Source organism: Bos grunniens, chromosome 27 (assembly GCF_055505025.1).
Source record: "Bos grunniens cultivar Pamir isolate PY7600 chromosome 27, Bosgru_T2T1.0, whole genome shotgun sequence".
Taxonomy (NCBI): Eukaryota; Metazoa; Chordata; class Mammalia; order Artiodactyla; family Bovidae; genus Bos; species Bos grunniens.
In genome coordinates this window covers 9271800-9288835 of record NC_141191.1, presented here as the reverse complement: position 1 = coordinate 9288835, position 17036 = coordinate 9271800, and the positions used below count along the sequence as shown (strand labels likewise).

The 17036-nt window shown below is 40.5% G+C and overlaps 1 long non-coding RNA gene across 1 annotated transcript; it reads left to right on the top strand.

The window, feature by feature from the left end:
* Positions 1 to 5156: 5156 nt before the first annotated feature.
* LOC147343507 (uncharacterized) lies at positions 5157 to 17036 on the top strand. The gene is made up of 2 exons (XR_015156469.1): positions 5157 to 5278; positions 16820 to 17036. It is a non-coding gene; the product is annotated as an uncharacterized LOC147343507 (long non-coding RNA).

Below are 17036 nucleotides of genomic sequence, written 5' to 3'. Positions count from 1 at the left end.
CAGACACCCTATTCAGTGCTCTTCTCCCTTTCCTGTGATTTTGTTTGTAAGTCTTAAAAGAGAGGTTTAAACAATCATAGGTATCACAGATCCAGAACCCAAAGAAATAGTATACCCTGATTTCGAAGGAAAACATATTTTTACCGTGGTTTTCACTCTTTTATTCAACAAATATTTAATGTCATTCAGGCTGACTGACAGTTTCAGGGCAATCATTGGGTCTTAATTAGCAGAGTAATTTAGGGAATCTATTGATTCCAGCCAGTATGTCTTAATGGCTAAACATGTTATGAGAGTATTGGCTTTGGGAAGGTTTTCAAGGCCATTTAATGTGACAAGTGCGTTTTTAGTGAATATTCTAAATTAATATGAAGAAATTCCTTAACTTAAATTTTAGGAAAATTTATATTAAGGGGCTTTAGTTTCACCTAAGTGAAAAGCCTTCTCATACTACTTTTAATGTAAAAAATGGTAAGAGAATAGACATAAACATGACAAAAAAAAAAAAAAAAAAACTGATCAAACTGTAGAGAATGAACTACTTAGAAACTTACTGTGTGTAAAAACACTGAAGCCAGATTGTACTGGCTTGAGAGAGAGACAGTTGTCATGTTTTTCAGGGTTTTATAAACCCATTGTTATACACAGTTCTTATTAAAATTAAATGTTATAAATTTATAATTTTAAAATGTTACTAAAAACAAATACTCAAAACTTATCACTTTCTAATTATTTTTATTATTTTATCTTTGTCTAAGTTATTGAGGTTATTTATGTCTATTACGTCTATGCCTGCTTAGGAAATACTATATAATATATATATTGTGTAATATTATAATACTATATAATATTTCTTCCTAGTGCATCATTCCATGATAGGATGGAATTGGCCAAAATCAGTGTATTTACAACTCCCAAATCAGCAAATGCTGCAAATCAGGGCAGGATTCATGGTTTTGTTGACTGTCTAGACCTGTGCTGTCTAATAAAGTAGCCACTAGCAACATGTGGGCTTTTTAATTAGTTAAAATTAGAAAAGAATGAAAAGTATCGTTCCTCAGTTGCAGTAGGCCCATTTCAAGTGCTCAGTAGCCAGTGATGTTTGGTAGACACCATTGCAATAGTTTAAAGCAATTATCTGTCAATTACAAATAAATAAATAAATAAAATAGCCAGTGTAGTTAAGTGACTTCTGCATTAAACAGCACACATAAAGGGCATCTTCATCATCGTCTTCATTGTCACAGAAAATCCTCTTGGTAAGTGTTGGTTTATTTCCAGAGTCAAAAAATCATTTCTGGAAAGAGCCATATGGTAGATATTTTAGGCTTTGAGAACCATGCAGCCTCCATCTCAACCACTCAGTTGTGGTTAAAGCAATCAGATAAGACTTAAATAAATAGATGGGGCCATGTCCCCCATAAACTTATTTACAAAAACAAGCTCTATTTGACCTACAGGTTATTTGTCAATCTCTGGGATGAACTTAAGGAAATGATGGTGATAATATTAATAATACAATTCAACTGTAAACTGGAATATGTCTATCATTATCACAATATAATAGCACAAAAAATTGAGGTATTCTTCTAAAATTCAAACACTATTATCCAATACTGCAAAGAAGTTGGTAAAGTCAATGACAAAAAGCCTTCTTTGTTTTGCTTTTGACTCATTAATAGGAAAATATCAATCAGCACTATGTTTATTTGCCTATTGCAACTGTGATTTAGCTACAAATACAAGAGTCTGGCAAAAATTATGGAAGAATTATGTGAAAATCAATTAGCTGCATGGAATATAAAATAAAAATATTGTATTATTATGTGTAAATTGCATGCAACACACCCTTTATCTCAGAAAAATCTGTAATAAACTTGTGTACCTAAATATGTACACATTGTTTTATTCAGAGAGCTTGTTGTTAAACATTCATTAGCACTGAAAAGTACTTGGTGGTGGTTTAGTCCCTAAGCTATGTCCAACTCTTGGCGACCCCTTGGACTGTGTATCCTGCCAGGCTCCTCTGTCCAAGGGATTCTCTGGGCAAGAACACTGGAGTGGGTAGCCATTTCCTTCTCCAGGGGATCTTTCTGACCCAGTGATCAAACCCAGGTCTCCTGTGTTGCAGGCGGATAGTCTATCAACTGAGCCACCAGGGAAGCCCTAAAAAAGTTCTTGCTGCTGCTAAGTCGCTTCAGTCGTGTCGACTCCTAGCGACCCCATGGACTGCAGCCTACCAAGCTCCCCCGTCCTTGGGATTCTCTAGGCAAGAACACTGGAGTGGGTTGCCATTTCCTTCTCCAATGCATGAAAGTGAAAAGTGAAAGTGAAGTCGTTCAGTTGTGTCTGACTCCTAGGGACCCAGTGAACTGCAAGCCTTCCAGGCTCCTCCGTCCATGGGATTTTCCAGGCAAGAGTACTGGAGTGGGGTGCCATTGCCTTCTCCGAAAAAAAGTTCTTAAATATGTCTAAAAATGTGACACAGCGTGCATTATGATTCTTGGTGTCTCTAAAGCCACCAGTCTACGTACCCATTGATTTGTCTTTCTATTTATCTGTCATAGACTTGAAGATGTGCCGCTCATCTCCAGCTGTGGGAAACACCAAAGACAGATGACCCCATGTGCTCTGCTCAGAGTCCACCACTACTGGGTCTTGCCAAAACCACACTTGCATAGTATGTCAGTTTTCTCTCAATAGTAATTGTTTACCTTTGGCACAGGACTAATTGTCTCCAGCTAGAGAGAAAGAAAATTGTGTGAATACATTTTTTATTTTAAATGGAAGATTCTATTTGAATGTACATTTGCATTGAATATTGGGGCTTCCCTAGTGGTTTAGTCAGTAAGAGAATCCACCTGCAATGCAGGAGACCTGGGTTTGATCCCTGGGTTGGGAAGATCCTCTGGAGGAGGGCATGGCAACCCACTTCAGTATTCTTGCCTGGAGATTCCCATGGACAGAGGAGGAGCCTGACAGGCTGTAGTCCATGGGGTCACAAAGAGTCGGACATGACCGAGTGACTAAGCACAATAGAAACAGGCAAAATTATTCTTGTTTATTTGGACAGCCACCTGAGTTTATACCCTTAATTTTATCCCATTCCTCTTAACTAATAATATGTTTTCAACTTATTATATTCCAGGAAACATTTTCTGGTGTAAGATACGGACAGATTTTATCTGAAATAGATACTGTACATGCCTATGTGCTAAGTTGCTTCAGTCGTATCCGACTCTTTGTGACCCCATAGACTGTAGCCCACCAGTCTCCTCTGTCCATGGGGATTCTCTGTCCATGGGGAATACTGAAGTGGGTTGCCCTCCTCCAGGGGATCTTCCTGATCCAGGGATTGACCCTGAGTCTCTTATGTCTCTTGCATTGGCAGGCAGGTTCTTTACCACCTGGGAAACCTGCTGCTGCTAAGTCACTTCAGTCTTGTCCAACTCCGTGCGACCCCAGAGACGGCAGCCCACCAGGCTCCCCTGTCCCTGGGATTCTCCAGGCAAGAACACTGGAGTGGGTTGCCATTTCCTTCTCCAATGCATGAAAGTGAAAAGTGAAAGTGAAGTCGCTCAGTCCTGTCCGACTCTTCTCGACCCCCTGGACTGCAGCCTACGAGGCTCCTCCGTCCATGGGATTTTCAAGGCAAGAGTACTGGAGTAGGGTGCCATTGCCTTCTCTGAGATACAAGTTATAACACACTAAATCTAAAATTCTCTAATATGGGCATTCTATTCCTGTATGTGTGTTTTATATACATATAAATGTGTTTCTATATGTATATAAAACTGCCTATGTATTGAAATAAAATTTATCAAAGCTTTTTAAAAAACATTGAAGAAGTGTATATGAGAGACTGAGACAGTGCAACAGGCTAAGCTGAGTCAAACTAAAGCAAGATGCAGACTTTGGCTCTGGAAAACATGCCTTAGACTGTTTTGCTGTGAAAACAAGACAAGATGTTGTTGCTATGAATGGGAGTCCCACATGAAGCAATTTGCTGAAAATATCTCGGAAGACTTTGGGCCCCTAAGACAAAACGTTTTGTTCTAGGGATGACTGCCAATAATTTATCTTTAATCCACAATTTTAATATTTTAGTGACATCAGGTTGAAGAGAATAGTCATTTTTCACTTGTTTTGAAAATGCTTAAGATCATCAACAATAAGTTAAAATCTAGCATTTAAAAGTCTTGTTCAGTACATGGCCAAATTTCCTTTGGCCGTGTTTTTTGAGAGCAGTCATAAAATTAAACCTGAGAGGATGTCTTCTCTGTCACTAAGTTTCTAATCATAGCAATCTTGCTGAAAGAAAAAAAAAATCTTAAATATATATTTTATGAAATATGAAAACAATATATGTTGCATTGTGTTTTTCCAGATGCCAGATTTATAAATTGATTGATTTTATGGCCCAAAATATTTTTTTTAAGGAGCAAAACAGTTTAATAATAAGTATGTCCTTTTTTTTTTTTTTGGCATGTTGTTTTTCCATACTCCTTTGTCCCTATGAACCTTTTTGGCACCAGGGTCCGATTTTGAGAAAGACAATTTTTCCATGGACTTGGGGTGGAGGGGATGGTTTCAGGTTGATTCAAGTGCATTATATTAATTGTATACTTTATTTTTAATCTAATGCTGCCACTGATCTAACAGGAGGTACCGGTCCTTGACCTGGATGTTGGGGGACCCTGCTCTGTGTCACCCTGACTCCACAATTATATTCTAGTTTGGGGCTTTTTAGAGGTGAAAGAGGGAGAAGGCAATGGCACCCCACTCCAGTACTGTTGCCTGGAAAATCGCATGGAGGGAGGAGCCTGGTAGGCTGCAGTCCATGCTAAGAGTTGGACACGGTTAAGCGACTTCACTTTCACTTTCCACTTTCATGCATTGGAGAAGGAAATGGCAACCCACTCCAGTGTTCTTGCCTGGAGAATCCCATGGACACAGAAGCCTGGTAGGCTGCAGTACATGGGGTCGCACGGAGTTGGACACAACTGAAGTGACTTTGCAGCAGCAGAGGTGAAAGAGGAATAAGAAAACAATGGATCCAAGTTCTGTTCTGGAGGAGTTATACTGAAAAAAATTTTTTTCTCCAAAGGAAAGTGTGGCCAAAGTAATTCAGTAAATAAGCAAGTCAGCCTTATATGTCTATTAAGCAGGTTTCTTCTTGTTGTCCAGTCACCAAGTTGTGCCCGACTCTGAGACCCCATGGACTGCAGCATCCCAGGCTTCCCCATCCCTCACCATCTCCCAGAGTTTGATTAAGCAGGTTAGTGGACATCTAATATTTGCCACTTACTTAAATTGTTCTGTGAAATGAATGTTCAAAATTTTTAATTTATGGTTGATAAATTAATACTTAAGGAGATGGTTATTTTTAGCTTCTCAAGGCTTTGCGTTACATAACGCTTTATTTTCATGTTGAAACTTAGAGAGTGATCATGAGGCAAGATCCTTAGGGATTAATTTGTAAGTATTCTCAAATGCTTTAGTTGCCAGTGCATTTTAGTATCATTGCTTTTGGTATACAAATGGATTTTTCCCTCTCGTTCATGAAAATACAATTAAATTTTGAGAAGTATGTTGTTCAGTCACATGCCATTTCACCAGCTACAAGCATTTTACCTGTATAGGAAGGAACCAGGTAGGTGTTATAACCAGTTCAAAAAAATTTCAAAACTTCACAAATGCATATGATTGTGTAAAGGAATATTGAAATGAATTTCAAGTGCAAGCAAAAACTGTCTTTGTGGGGAAAGAGGAGCAAGTTAATTGAAACTTTATCAGACAGAACAGTATTTACATTATCTGTTACCTGCAAGTTAGAAGAAAAGAGCAAAACAGCTCAAAATGATGAATAGGATTCAAACTGGACAGTCAGAAGGGTGAGTGATACTCAGTGCTTGAATTTCCACTGGCTTTTCAGCAGCTGTGCTGGTGGTATTTGGGGATCTTGCTTTGGCTCCATAGTGTACTCATTAAGGTGAAGAGCTGTAGACTTTAAATTTCATCAACATGACTGATTCCTAACAAACAGCACATGCAGGTTCATAGGGGAAAAAAGATAATCTCAAGGAATGAGTAGAAGTGAAGTAGTATTTAAGGCTTAGCTTAAAATAGCATAAGCATTGGCACAATTGTAAACTAGGATTGTCTAATAGCTACCAAGGCTTCAAAAGAGCATCTTAGTCTATCTTAGTCTATCTACTCGCCAATGTTTTTTCCCAAATCTTTATAGTCATATTTACCATTGTTCATAGCTGAGATTGTTTCGGTGGGGGTAACAGATGGAGTGTGTTATGATTATTATGGGACAAGTGTTAACCTCTGAATAGTGAAAAACCCTGGGATTTTTTTCTTTGGTTAAGGTACGGAGTTTCTGACATTATCTGAAAGAGCATATAGATTGTTTTAACAGGGCAATGCTAATTTTTCTAATAATGTCTAAGCGACAATTTTGAGTTGCCACTAGGTGGCACTACTGTACCCTTAGACAGCCAGGCAGTTGATCCCTCTTCTGCTGGTGGTCCGGAGGCCAATGCAAGTTCCCTCCCACCAGGCTCCATCCGGAGTCTCTTCTCCTGGTCCTGTTTGCTCACTCATTAAGTTCTACTCGAAGCAACAATCAGATACAACTTTGTTGCTTATTCAGCCCTGAAAATCCACTCTCTGGATTGAAAGATATGTATGTTTACTGGAAATTTACAATTTCACCCATGAATACATTTCTCTAAGCCTTGAGCCTGTGACTCCTCCATCCCTCTTCTCCTGTGCTTTAACAACAACAAAAAAAGCTCAGCTTACAGAGCAGTGAAACATGAAAAGAAACACATTTACAAGTGAACAAGCAAGTGCAGCAACATAAACAAGATATTCCAAACCTTTTTACTGCCTGAGACTTATTAATAAATGCTGCTTCTTTGACATTGGGTTTCCATGTACATCATGACTGTCATGTCAACAATTTTATCGTTTTGTAAATGTTTTAATGAAATGAAAGGGCATCTAAGAATAATAGGAACCATAAAATGCTTTAATTCTATCTCCTGGTTTGAAGAAAAAAAAATGAAGTTCTAATTTATTTCATATAACTAAAAGGACTAAAAATTCTCCTCTGACTCTCTGCTCCTGGGTTCATATCAGCACATGCTTAGCATCCTTGCTGACTCACCTCTGGGAGTCCTCCTTTTCTCCTTTCTTTCCTCTCCTGACCCCAATCCTTAGACTCTTAGTGATGTAGAGGAAAGACTAGTGTATTGGGATCCTTGACCTTCTGGGGTCCTTTTTTGCTCAGAGGAGACAGTGATGTGAATAAAAGTGCTTGGATTTTTTTGAAGCCTTTGCCCTCCATTTATATGTCTGTCTAACTTTTATACATCTATCTTCCTCTCTGTTCTCTAATTTGTTGAAGACTTTAGCTCCCAGCACAAGGTCTTCCTCTCTAGTCCTGCTTCTGGTCAGAGAGGTCAGCATTTTTCCAGGTGACCCATCCAGCAGTCAGGCCTCTCAGCCCATCACATTCACCTCCAACCTTGTGCTCCAGTGTGTCTGGCTTTGGACAACATGCATCTTTGGGTCATCTGTGTTAAGACTGGATTTCTGAAGGGTCCAAGATAACCAGTTAGTGTACCAGTTTTATGTCCATACATGTAATGGTTCATTGTCTGAATCAACTTGACTGGGGGAGGAGGTGTCTGGATAGCTGTTGAAACATTATTTCTGGCTAAATATTATTTCACTATTATGGTTATAGATGAGATAATAATATTGATTCTGAAGTACTATTTTTTATTTCTAATGGGAGGACACATACTTACCTTTATATATAAATCAGTTTAATAGAGGATTAATTATTTGCTATTGCCAAGTAAAAGTAATTTTTTAAGGGGGAGATAAAATGAAGTCATTGTAATATATCATTCTGCTCAATCAGGGTGTGTTGATGTTCTTAAACTAACATCACATACCCTCCTTTTCAGAGAACTTAAATACAAAGTCTTAAAAGCAGTGTTTCTTAAAGCAAGGTCTCCTTGTAGCAAAACTACCAAGAAGTTTATTTAAAATTCAGCTTCCTAGACCTTCTAATCAGAACTTTGTGTTGCTAAGCTGCTTCAAAATTAAAAAAAAAAAAACACGTTTTGCTTAACACATATGTTTAGGAGTCACCGTAGTGGGGCTTCCCTGGTGGCTCAGATGGTAAAGAATCTGCCTGAAATGCAGGAGATCTGGGTTCGATTCCTGGTTGGGAAGATCCCATGGAGAAGGGAATGGCTAGCCACACCAGCATTCTTGGCTGGAAAATTCCATGGACAGAGGAGCCTGGTGGGCTACAGCCCACTGGGTTGCAGAGAGCAACTAGCGCACACATGTGCGTGGGCACACACACACACACGGAGGAGGACGGACACACACACACGGTGGAGGACACACACACACACACACACACACACACACACACGCTGGAGGACCACCTCCTCCCCGTTTGCCCAGGACTTCCCTGGTTCCAGCCCTGAAAGCTGCAGGTCCAGTGTCCTGAGAACCCCCCAGAGTCCCAGGCAAACCAAGACGGCAGCAGAATTTATCACCAAGAGCCAGCTATGGTAACAAAGACATCACAGCAGGTGCCAAGGCTTAGCATTTCAGTTACGCTTCTGGAAAACAAGAAGGAAAGGAGAGATTTAAGTCCCTATTTAAGTCACGAAAATGGTGTATCGAGTTCCACAGTGCGTTCGTGTGGTTAGGCTGACCTCTGGTGGGCATGTACTCTCAGCCACAATCACTTGAGAGGCGGATTTTTCTTTCAAGGTTTTTTATTTTCTTTTCCATTCAGAATGAAATACACTTCCCATAAAGTTTCTCCTCCGACGTTAAATATACGGCCGAAGCACTCTGCACTGACGCTGCAGACCGGCTTTACGGGGCTGCGCTGTAGTCGCAGAGCGGGGAAATGCGTGCGGTTGGGCCCCGTGTTTTTCTTAGTTATCAGTAGGGAGAGCCTAGCAAGATCGTAAATTTAAAATTGAGTCTCTGAGTACTAGCCTACATATCGGGCGTGTCCTCTGCCTTTCCATACAGTTCTCCCAGATTTCTATGTGTCTTTCTCCTTTGCTTCCTTCAGTTCTCTGATTCAACCTTACCTCATTAGACAGTCCTTCCTGACTACATAGTATACACATCAATTCTTTCCCTGATACTTTCTATCCTCTTTATACATTAGTCCTCCTTAGACCAATCAGCCACACCTGAAATCTATTCATCTCTCTCTCTCTCTCTCTCTCATCTTTCTTTCTTTCTATTGATCCATCCATCACTGCTGCTAAGTCACTTCAGTCGTGTCCAACTCTGTGCGACCACATAGACGGCAGCCCACCAGGCTCCCCCGTCCCTGGGATTCTCCAGGCAAGAACACTGGAGTGGGTTGCCATTTCCTTCTCTAATGCATGAAAGTGAAAAGTGAAAGTGAAGTCGCTCAGTCGTGTCTGACTCTTAGAGACCCCATGGACTGCAGCCTACGAGGCTCCTCGGTCCATGGGATTTTCCAGGCAAGAGTACTGGAGTGGAGTGCCATTGCCTTCTCCCCATCCATCACTACGCCCCTAGAAAAAGGCAGGGTCTTTGCCTATATTGATTACTGCCATACCTATAGCATCTTGAACAGGATGTCTTGTAGGTAGCAGTTGTTGAACAACATATGTTTCTCGAATGACTGAATGAATGGTCAGTTTTTCATTAGCCTAAAGTCAGTCCTCTTAAAGGCACTGAGCAGCCAAACACAGTGTATAAATCCTTGCACAGAAAAGTTTTCATTAAAAGAAATCACACTGTAGGTTGTCTTTTCAAAAGTAAACGGCCTAGTTACCTATTTTCACGAAGTGGAAATAGACTGGTAATGGCAGCGTGTGTCACTCACAGGTATCTGAATGCAACTTTGCTGCTATTTTTGCTTTTTTAAATTGAACCAGAATTTCAAGGCAGTGAGAGATTCTTCTCTCCTTTATCTATTGATGTTAAATCAATCTTAAAACTTTCTAACAGCCTAAAATATTATTAGGTGTATATATTATGCCCTTTAAAATATGCATACCATATATAGATTACTGTTGTTGTTGATATTGTCTAGCTAAGTTTACCTGGTGCTTATACGTAAGGCCATACAAACAGAGTAAACCATGCTACACATCTTCGATATCAGAGAATAAGAACCATTTTTCTTGTTAATATTCTTTGATTAAATAGGAGTGTGTTAAACATTTTTGAACTTTAAACTGAAAATATGTTTAAGAAGATCATAATGCTGATAGTGCTTGAGAAAAAATGATAAAAAGCAGTGCTTTACACTTTTTTCATTTCTTATTTTGACATAATTTCAGACCTGTAGGAAGGCTGCAAGAAAGGATTTCTTTTATCCAGATTCCCGTGTTAACATTTGCTACTTCTATTTTGCTGTATTGCTTTTTCCTTCTCAAATATGTTATACACACACACACACACACCCCCTCTCTTGTATATATATTTTTTCATTTTTTGAAAGTAAGCGTCAGACTTGATGCCCTTTTACTCTTAAATTTTTCAGTAAATATTTCCTGAAAGCAAAGATATTTTCTTTTTAATCAAAGTAGAAGTATCAAATAGAAACTTAATATTGATTTTATGATCTAAACTATAGACATTATTCACATGTTGCCAATAGTCCCAATAATATCTATAAAGGATACAAAGGAGAAAAAATCCCGGGTCAGGTTACCCTCTGTTGTTCTGTCTTCTCGGTCTGCTTTACTCTGAAAGCTCCTCAGTCTGTCTTTGATTTCATAACCTTGATAATTCTGGAGAATATAGGCCAGCCATTTCGTAGGTTGTGCTTCTACTTGCTTTAATGGAACACAGTGCACGATTGGATGTAGATTCTCCATTTTTGGCAAGAATATTCTAGAAGTATGTGGTGTTTCCTGTGTATCCATCATGTGAGGAAGCTCAAGATGTCATTTGTCCTATTCCTAGTGATACGGACTTTAATGACTTCATTACAGTGGTGTCTACCCGTTTTCCCCACATAAAGTTATATTTTTCATTGTAATAAATAAGCATATTACAGGAGATAGTTGGTGAGTTAGGAACATAAAATTCCTGTTGTTAATCAGATTGACTTTTTAATCCATCAGATTTAGTTTTAGCATCTGCTAATGATTCTTTTGAAAGCAGTCATTACTATAAGTGTTGCCAAATGGTGATTCTCTAGTTCATAATAGTGCTGCTTTAATCAGAGATAAGATATATTCTATAATTGTTTTTATCTTCTCATCATTTAATTATTTTCGTAGTGGATTTGTATGTTCTCATTTTTTTCCCTACTGCTAGTTTTATCTAGCGTTAGTGACTTAATCATGTCTGACTCTTTGCAACCCCATGGACTGTAGCCTGCCAGGCACCTCTGTTCATGGAATTCTCCAGGCAAGAATGGCAAGGAGTGGGTTGCCATTTCCTTCTCTCAGTTTTGTTTAAGAGATCTTTAAAAATTGCCTAGATCATTTGGTAAAGAGCACAGATTTTATAGATCATTTCTTTCTTGTAATAAGTAATTATTTGCATTAGCCGTATTATTTTAATAAAGTAATGATGAGAGGGCACTATAGCCTCATGGCTGTCTCTTGATCCTATTTTTTGCTGTGAAATAGATGAACTAGCTTATGATCGTAGCTGTTTGCTGCTGTTGGTACAAATAATCAAATCATTTTTACAGTGTTTCTTCCACTAGAGTCAATTTTTTTTTTTTTTGAATTATTTTTTGCTGCCTGCTCTCCAGTCTGTTCACTGGCCAGAGTCTAAACTGCTTAGGCACCTTTTTGTCCAGACTGATGCATGTTCAGCAACATGGATATGCCTGTACATATCCTGTACATGCCTGTGTGTACAGTAGGGAGCACTTGTAAGGTTGGCGGTGAATCCTAATGAGAAGAGCCCTGAATTAAGAGCCAGAGACCAGAGTGCTTCCAAGCAGGGAAGCCTGATAAACGGTAAAGTCCTTTCCAGTCTCTCCTTCCCCTTTAAGCAATGACAGTTCTGTGCGTCCTTGTCTCAGTGTAATTTATCTGTAGCAGGTAAAGAGGTATCACTTCATCAGTTCCCTTTTGATGTGTAACCAGTCGGCCCCAAAATGCAGTAGTTGGAAACAGTTGTGATTGACTGTATCTCATGACCAACTGACTGGGTGGTTCTCCTCTCCATGGGGGTTTGGCTGGAGTCACTGGTGTGACTGCGTTCAGTTGATACCTGTATTGTGTGGGGTGATCCAAGAACGTCGCTTTCACGCGTCTGGGGCCTTAGTGCCAGCCATCGGCAGAGTCACCTCTTTTTCTCCCCACTTGCTGCCTAATTTCACCTGGCCCCTTTTTCTGTCAAGACATCCTGGACTTCTTACCCTGAAGCTCAAGGATCTAAGACAGCAAATGTCAAAGTTTCCAGACCTATGAAGGGCTAGTCCCCAAACTGGCAGAGTGCTGCTTTTATTGGGCAGGTCACATTCTACTGGGCCAGGCCAGTCTGGTTCAGCAGGAGGGGGGTTCCACGTCTTCATGGAATTAATGTTATGTGCATGCAAGGAGGTGAGGAATTGTTGGCAGCTTATATTGGAAACTATCTGTAAGCAAGGTACATTATTTTTCAATTCTGCTCAGATTTATTTCTCCCATTTTTCAGTAGTCATATCCATTTTTCCCTCAGGAAAGTATTCTGCCAACTCCCAATACAAATGCTTTGGGGGAAGTCCCGTATCTAGCTCAAGTGTAATGCGTGGGACTTGGGTTTAGGTCATTCAGTGCATTGTATTACACTGACCACTGAGGTCAGGAGTGAAAATGTGATCTCATCAGAGTCAGGTGGGTGCAATAAAGTTTGCTTTCCTGGTTATTCTGAGATAGAGTGCCTCATTCTCTTCCTTAGTGGTCTTGAAGTTAAAATGGTGCCAGTAACCAGAAATAACATAGAATCGTCAGAGAATAGATTCAAGCAAGAAGTAGAGACCCAAGTTGGAGGAAAACCAGATCCTGATGACATAACTGAGTTCTGGATCTAGCTCGCTGGAGGCCAGAGCTCCACCTGGGTTTTCTCAGTGTTGTGATACAGTTCATTTCTGTGTGTAAAACGCCTGTGAGTTCACTGGACCAGAAGGGTTCCAACTTACAAAAGCAGAAAGCTAAAATTGTCTGCAGTTCTGTTCCCTTCTTGGCTTTTATAGCCCAATGTTTAAATGCCTTGAGAGAAGAGAGTGAGAAGAAAGAATTCCTTGGTGAGAAATATGGAGAGAAAAGGGCTTTTTCCAATATTCAAAAAGAGATTTTGTCAGGTGGAGCTTGGGAGTGGGTGGAGGAGACTTCAGTTAGGATCTGGTGTTGCCGTGTGCCTGAGCAGCTGGCCAGGTGACAGGCGGTGCATTTGGTAAGGCAGGACTCTCAGCTCCAGTGCGCTCTTTTTCGCCAAAGAAACCACAGCCAAGCGTGGGCATGGCTGCTGCAGAGCTGCTGGCTGGCAGGATCACAGAGAATGGGACGGTAAGAGCCCACATACAGGCTCTGAAAATAATGCACAAAGACCCCAGGGGTTCTGCAGTACTCTTGTGGGGAGACACTTTGGGACCCTCAAGGTCAGGTGGCCTGCCATCCATTCTAAGGGAATTTAAATTTAAGTTGCTGTCAAATTAACTTTTAGAAAATAAAAACTTTTCTGTGCATTAGAATTTGTGGACTGAGATTTGTGCTTATAAAGCACTAATAAAACATGAATTAAACCAGATTACTTAAGATTTCTGGGCAGCAGTATTTTCCTATACAAAAGCTGGAGGATGAGAGATCATCAAATCAAAATATCTTGTGTGTCTGTGATAGAGATTGTGTGTGTGTGTGTGTGTGTGAAATTTCTGTTAAAATGTTGAGCACCTACTGTGCGTCAAGCACTATACCTAATGCTGGGTGCACAGTGCTGAGAAGAGCCCTGGTTCCTGTCCTCCCAGAGCCTGTAGTTTAACAGAGACACAGGCACTGAGAAATGAAGCTTCAGTTCCTGTGATGGGAGGACAGGCTGTGTTTGGAGCATTTAGATGGTGTGTCCAAGTCCCCAGGTCATGAACAGCCCTTGAATCCAAGCTGCAAAACCCAGACAGTAGATATTTACAGAGCAAAGTAGGAGAGGAGATTGGTTGGGAGAAAGAGTTGTTTTAAGCCAAAGGGATAGCATATTCAAAGGTCTGAGAAAAGAGAAAATATGGCAAATAACAGGAACCTTAACAGTGATGGCTTCCCTGGTGGCCCAGTGGTAAAGAGTCCCCTGGTGGCCCAGAGGTAAAGAATTTGCTTGCCAGTGCAGGAGACAAGAGATATGGGTTTGATTCCTGGGTCGGGAAGATCCCCTGGAGGAGGGCATGGCAATCCACTCCAGTATTCTTGCCTGGGAAATACCATGGACAGAGGAGCCTGATGGGCCACAATTCATAGGGTCATAATGAGTAGGACATGACTGAAACTACTGAGGTGACTGAGCACGCATGCACATAGAGTGATGTGCAGGGTTAACATGAGGACTGATGTGAGGAATGACCGCCTCCAGAGCTGAGACTGGAGAGCTGAGTGGAGGGCGGCCACGGCACCATGTCCCCTCTATGCTGTTTCAAATGTTTTCTTAATTTTACAATTTGTCCCTCTCTCCACTCATTTCCCCTTGGTAACCTTAAGCTTGGTTTCTGCATCTGTGACTCAATTTCTATTTTGCAAATAGGTTCATTGGGATTGACATATACATGCTACTGTTTATAAAATAGATCAGATCAGATCAGATCAGTTGCTCAGTCGTGTCCGACTCTTTGCAATCCCATGAATCACAGCATGCCAGGCCTCCCTGTCCATCACCAATTCCTGAAGTTCACCCAAACTCATGTCCATTGAGTCGGTGATGCCATCCAACCATCTCATCCTCTGTTGTCCCCTTCTCCTCCTGCCCCCAATCCCTCCCAGCATCAGGGTCTTTTCCAATGAGTCAGTGCTTTGCATGATGTGGCCAAAGTATTGGAGTTTCAGCTTCAGCATCAGTCCTTCCAAAGAACACCCAGGACTAATCTCCTTGAGGTTCCTGGAGGATGAACTGGTTGGATCTCCTTGCAGTCCAGGACTCTCAAGAGTCTTCTCCAATACCACAGTTTAAAAACATCAATTCTTCAGTGCTCAGCTTTCTTCACAGTCTAACTCTCACATCCATACATGACCACTGGAAAAACCATAGCCTTGACTAGACAGATGTTTGTTGGCAAGGTAATATCTCTGCTTTTCAATATGCTATCTAGGTTGGTCATAACTTTCCTTCCAAGGAGTAAGCATCTTTTAATTTTGTGACTGCAGTCACCATCTGCAGTGATATTGGAGCCCAGAAAAATAAAGTCTGTTTCCCCATCTATTTGCCATGAAGTGATGGGACCAGATGCCATGATCTTAGTTTTCTGAATCTTGAGCTTTAAGCCAACTTTTTCATTCTCTTTCACATTCATCAAGAGACTTTCTAGTTCCTCATCACTTTCTGCCATAAGAGTGGTGTCATCTGCATATCTGAGGTTATTGATATTTCTCCCGGCAATCTTGATTCCAGCTTGTGCTTCTTCCAGCCCAGCGTTTCTCATGATGTACTCTGCATAGAAGTTAAATAAGCAGGGTGACAGTATACAGCCTTAACGTACTCCTTTTCCTATTTGGAACCAGTCTGTTGTTGCATGTCCAGTTCTAACTGTTGCTTCCTGACCTGCATATAGGTTTCTCAAGAGGCAGGTCAGGTGGTCTGGTATTCCCATCTCTTTTAGAATTTTCCACAGTTTATTGTGATCCACACAGTCAAAGGCTTTGGCATAGTCAAGAAAGCAGAAATAGATGTTTTTCTGGAACTCTCTTGCTTTTCCCATGATCCAGCGGATGTTGGCAATTTGATCTCTGGTTCTTCTGCCTTTTCTAAAACCAGCTTGAACATCTGGAAGTTCACGGTTCACGTATTGCTGAAGCCTGGCTTGGAGAATTTTGAGCATTACTTTACTAGCATGTGAGATGAGTGCAATTGTGCGATAGTTTGAGCATTCTTTGGCATTGCCTTTCTTTGGGATTGGAATGAAAACTACCTTTTCCAGTCCTGTGGCCACTGCTGAGTTTTCCAAATTTGCTGGCATATTGAGTGCAGCACTTTCACAGCATCATCTTTCAGGATTTGAAATAGCTCAGCTGGAATTCCATCATCTCCACTGGCTTTGTTCGTAGAGACACTTCCTAAGGCCCACTTGACCTCACATTCTAGGATGTCTGGCTCTAGGTGAGCGATCACAAGTAATGCCTTATTAGTAATAAGGACCTACTGTATAGCCCAGGGAACTCTACTCAATACTCTGTAATGACCTAAATGGGAACAGAAGCTAAAAAAGTGGATTTATGTATAACCGATTGACTTTGTTGTACACCTGCAACTAACACATTGTAAATAAACTATTCTCCAGTAAAAATTAATTGTACAATGTTTACTTATTTTAACGTTTAGGTGAAGAATTTTAAATCAGAAAATTACATAAACAGATTCATGTGTCTTGGATGATAAATTTGGCCTCTGAGTAGAAGATGGGATGGTGGTGGGGGAGTCGTATGCTGTAAATCAGGTGGTCTCTGGCAGCCCATGCTGCTCTAAAATGCTGTTGTCATTTTTAACTCTGGTCCAGATGTTCGCCATACAGTTTACAGAATCAAAAGCTACTCGCACTGTTCGGTGGTCTCAGGACAACTTATTTCTCTCCCTAATTCAGATTTCACCATTGTGTTTGGATCTTGTCCTTGGAGCTCTGCTAAGAATGCCACTGATTGGTCTCTCCCAGACCTGTGAGTCGCTGGAGGATCTGAGCCTCACTGTGTTATGTGACAACTGCTCTGACTTGGCTTCAACATGTAGAAATTAGCAGAATTTAGAAATGTAGAAACATATATAAATTTATTACAATCAATAAACTAATAAATAAATTATAA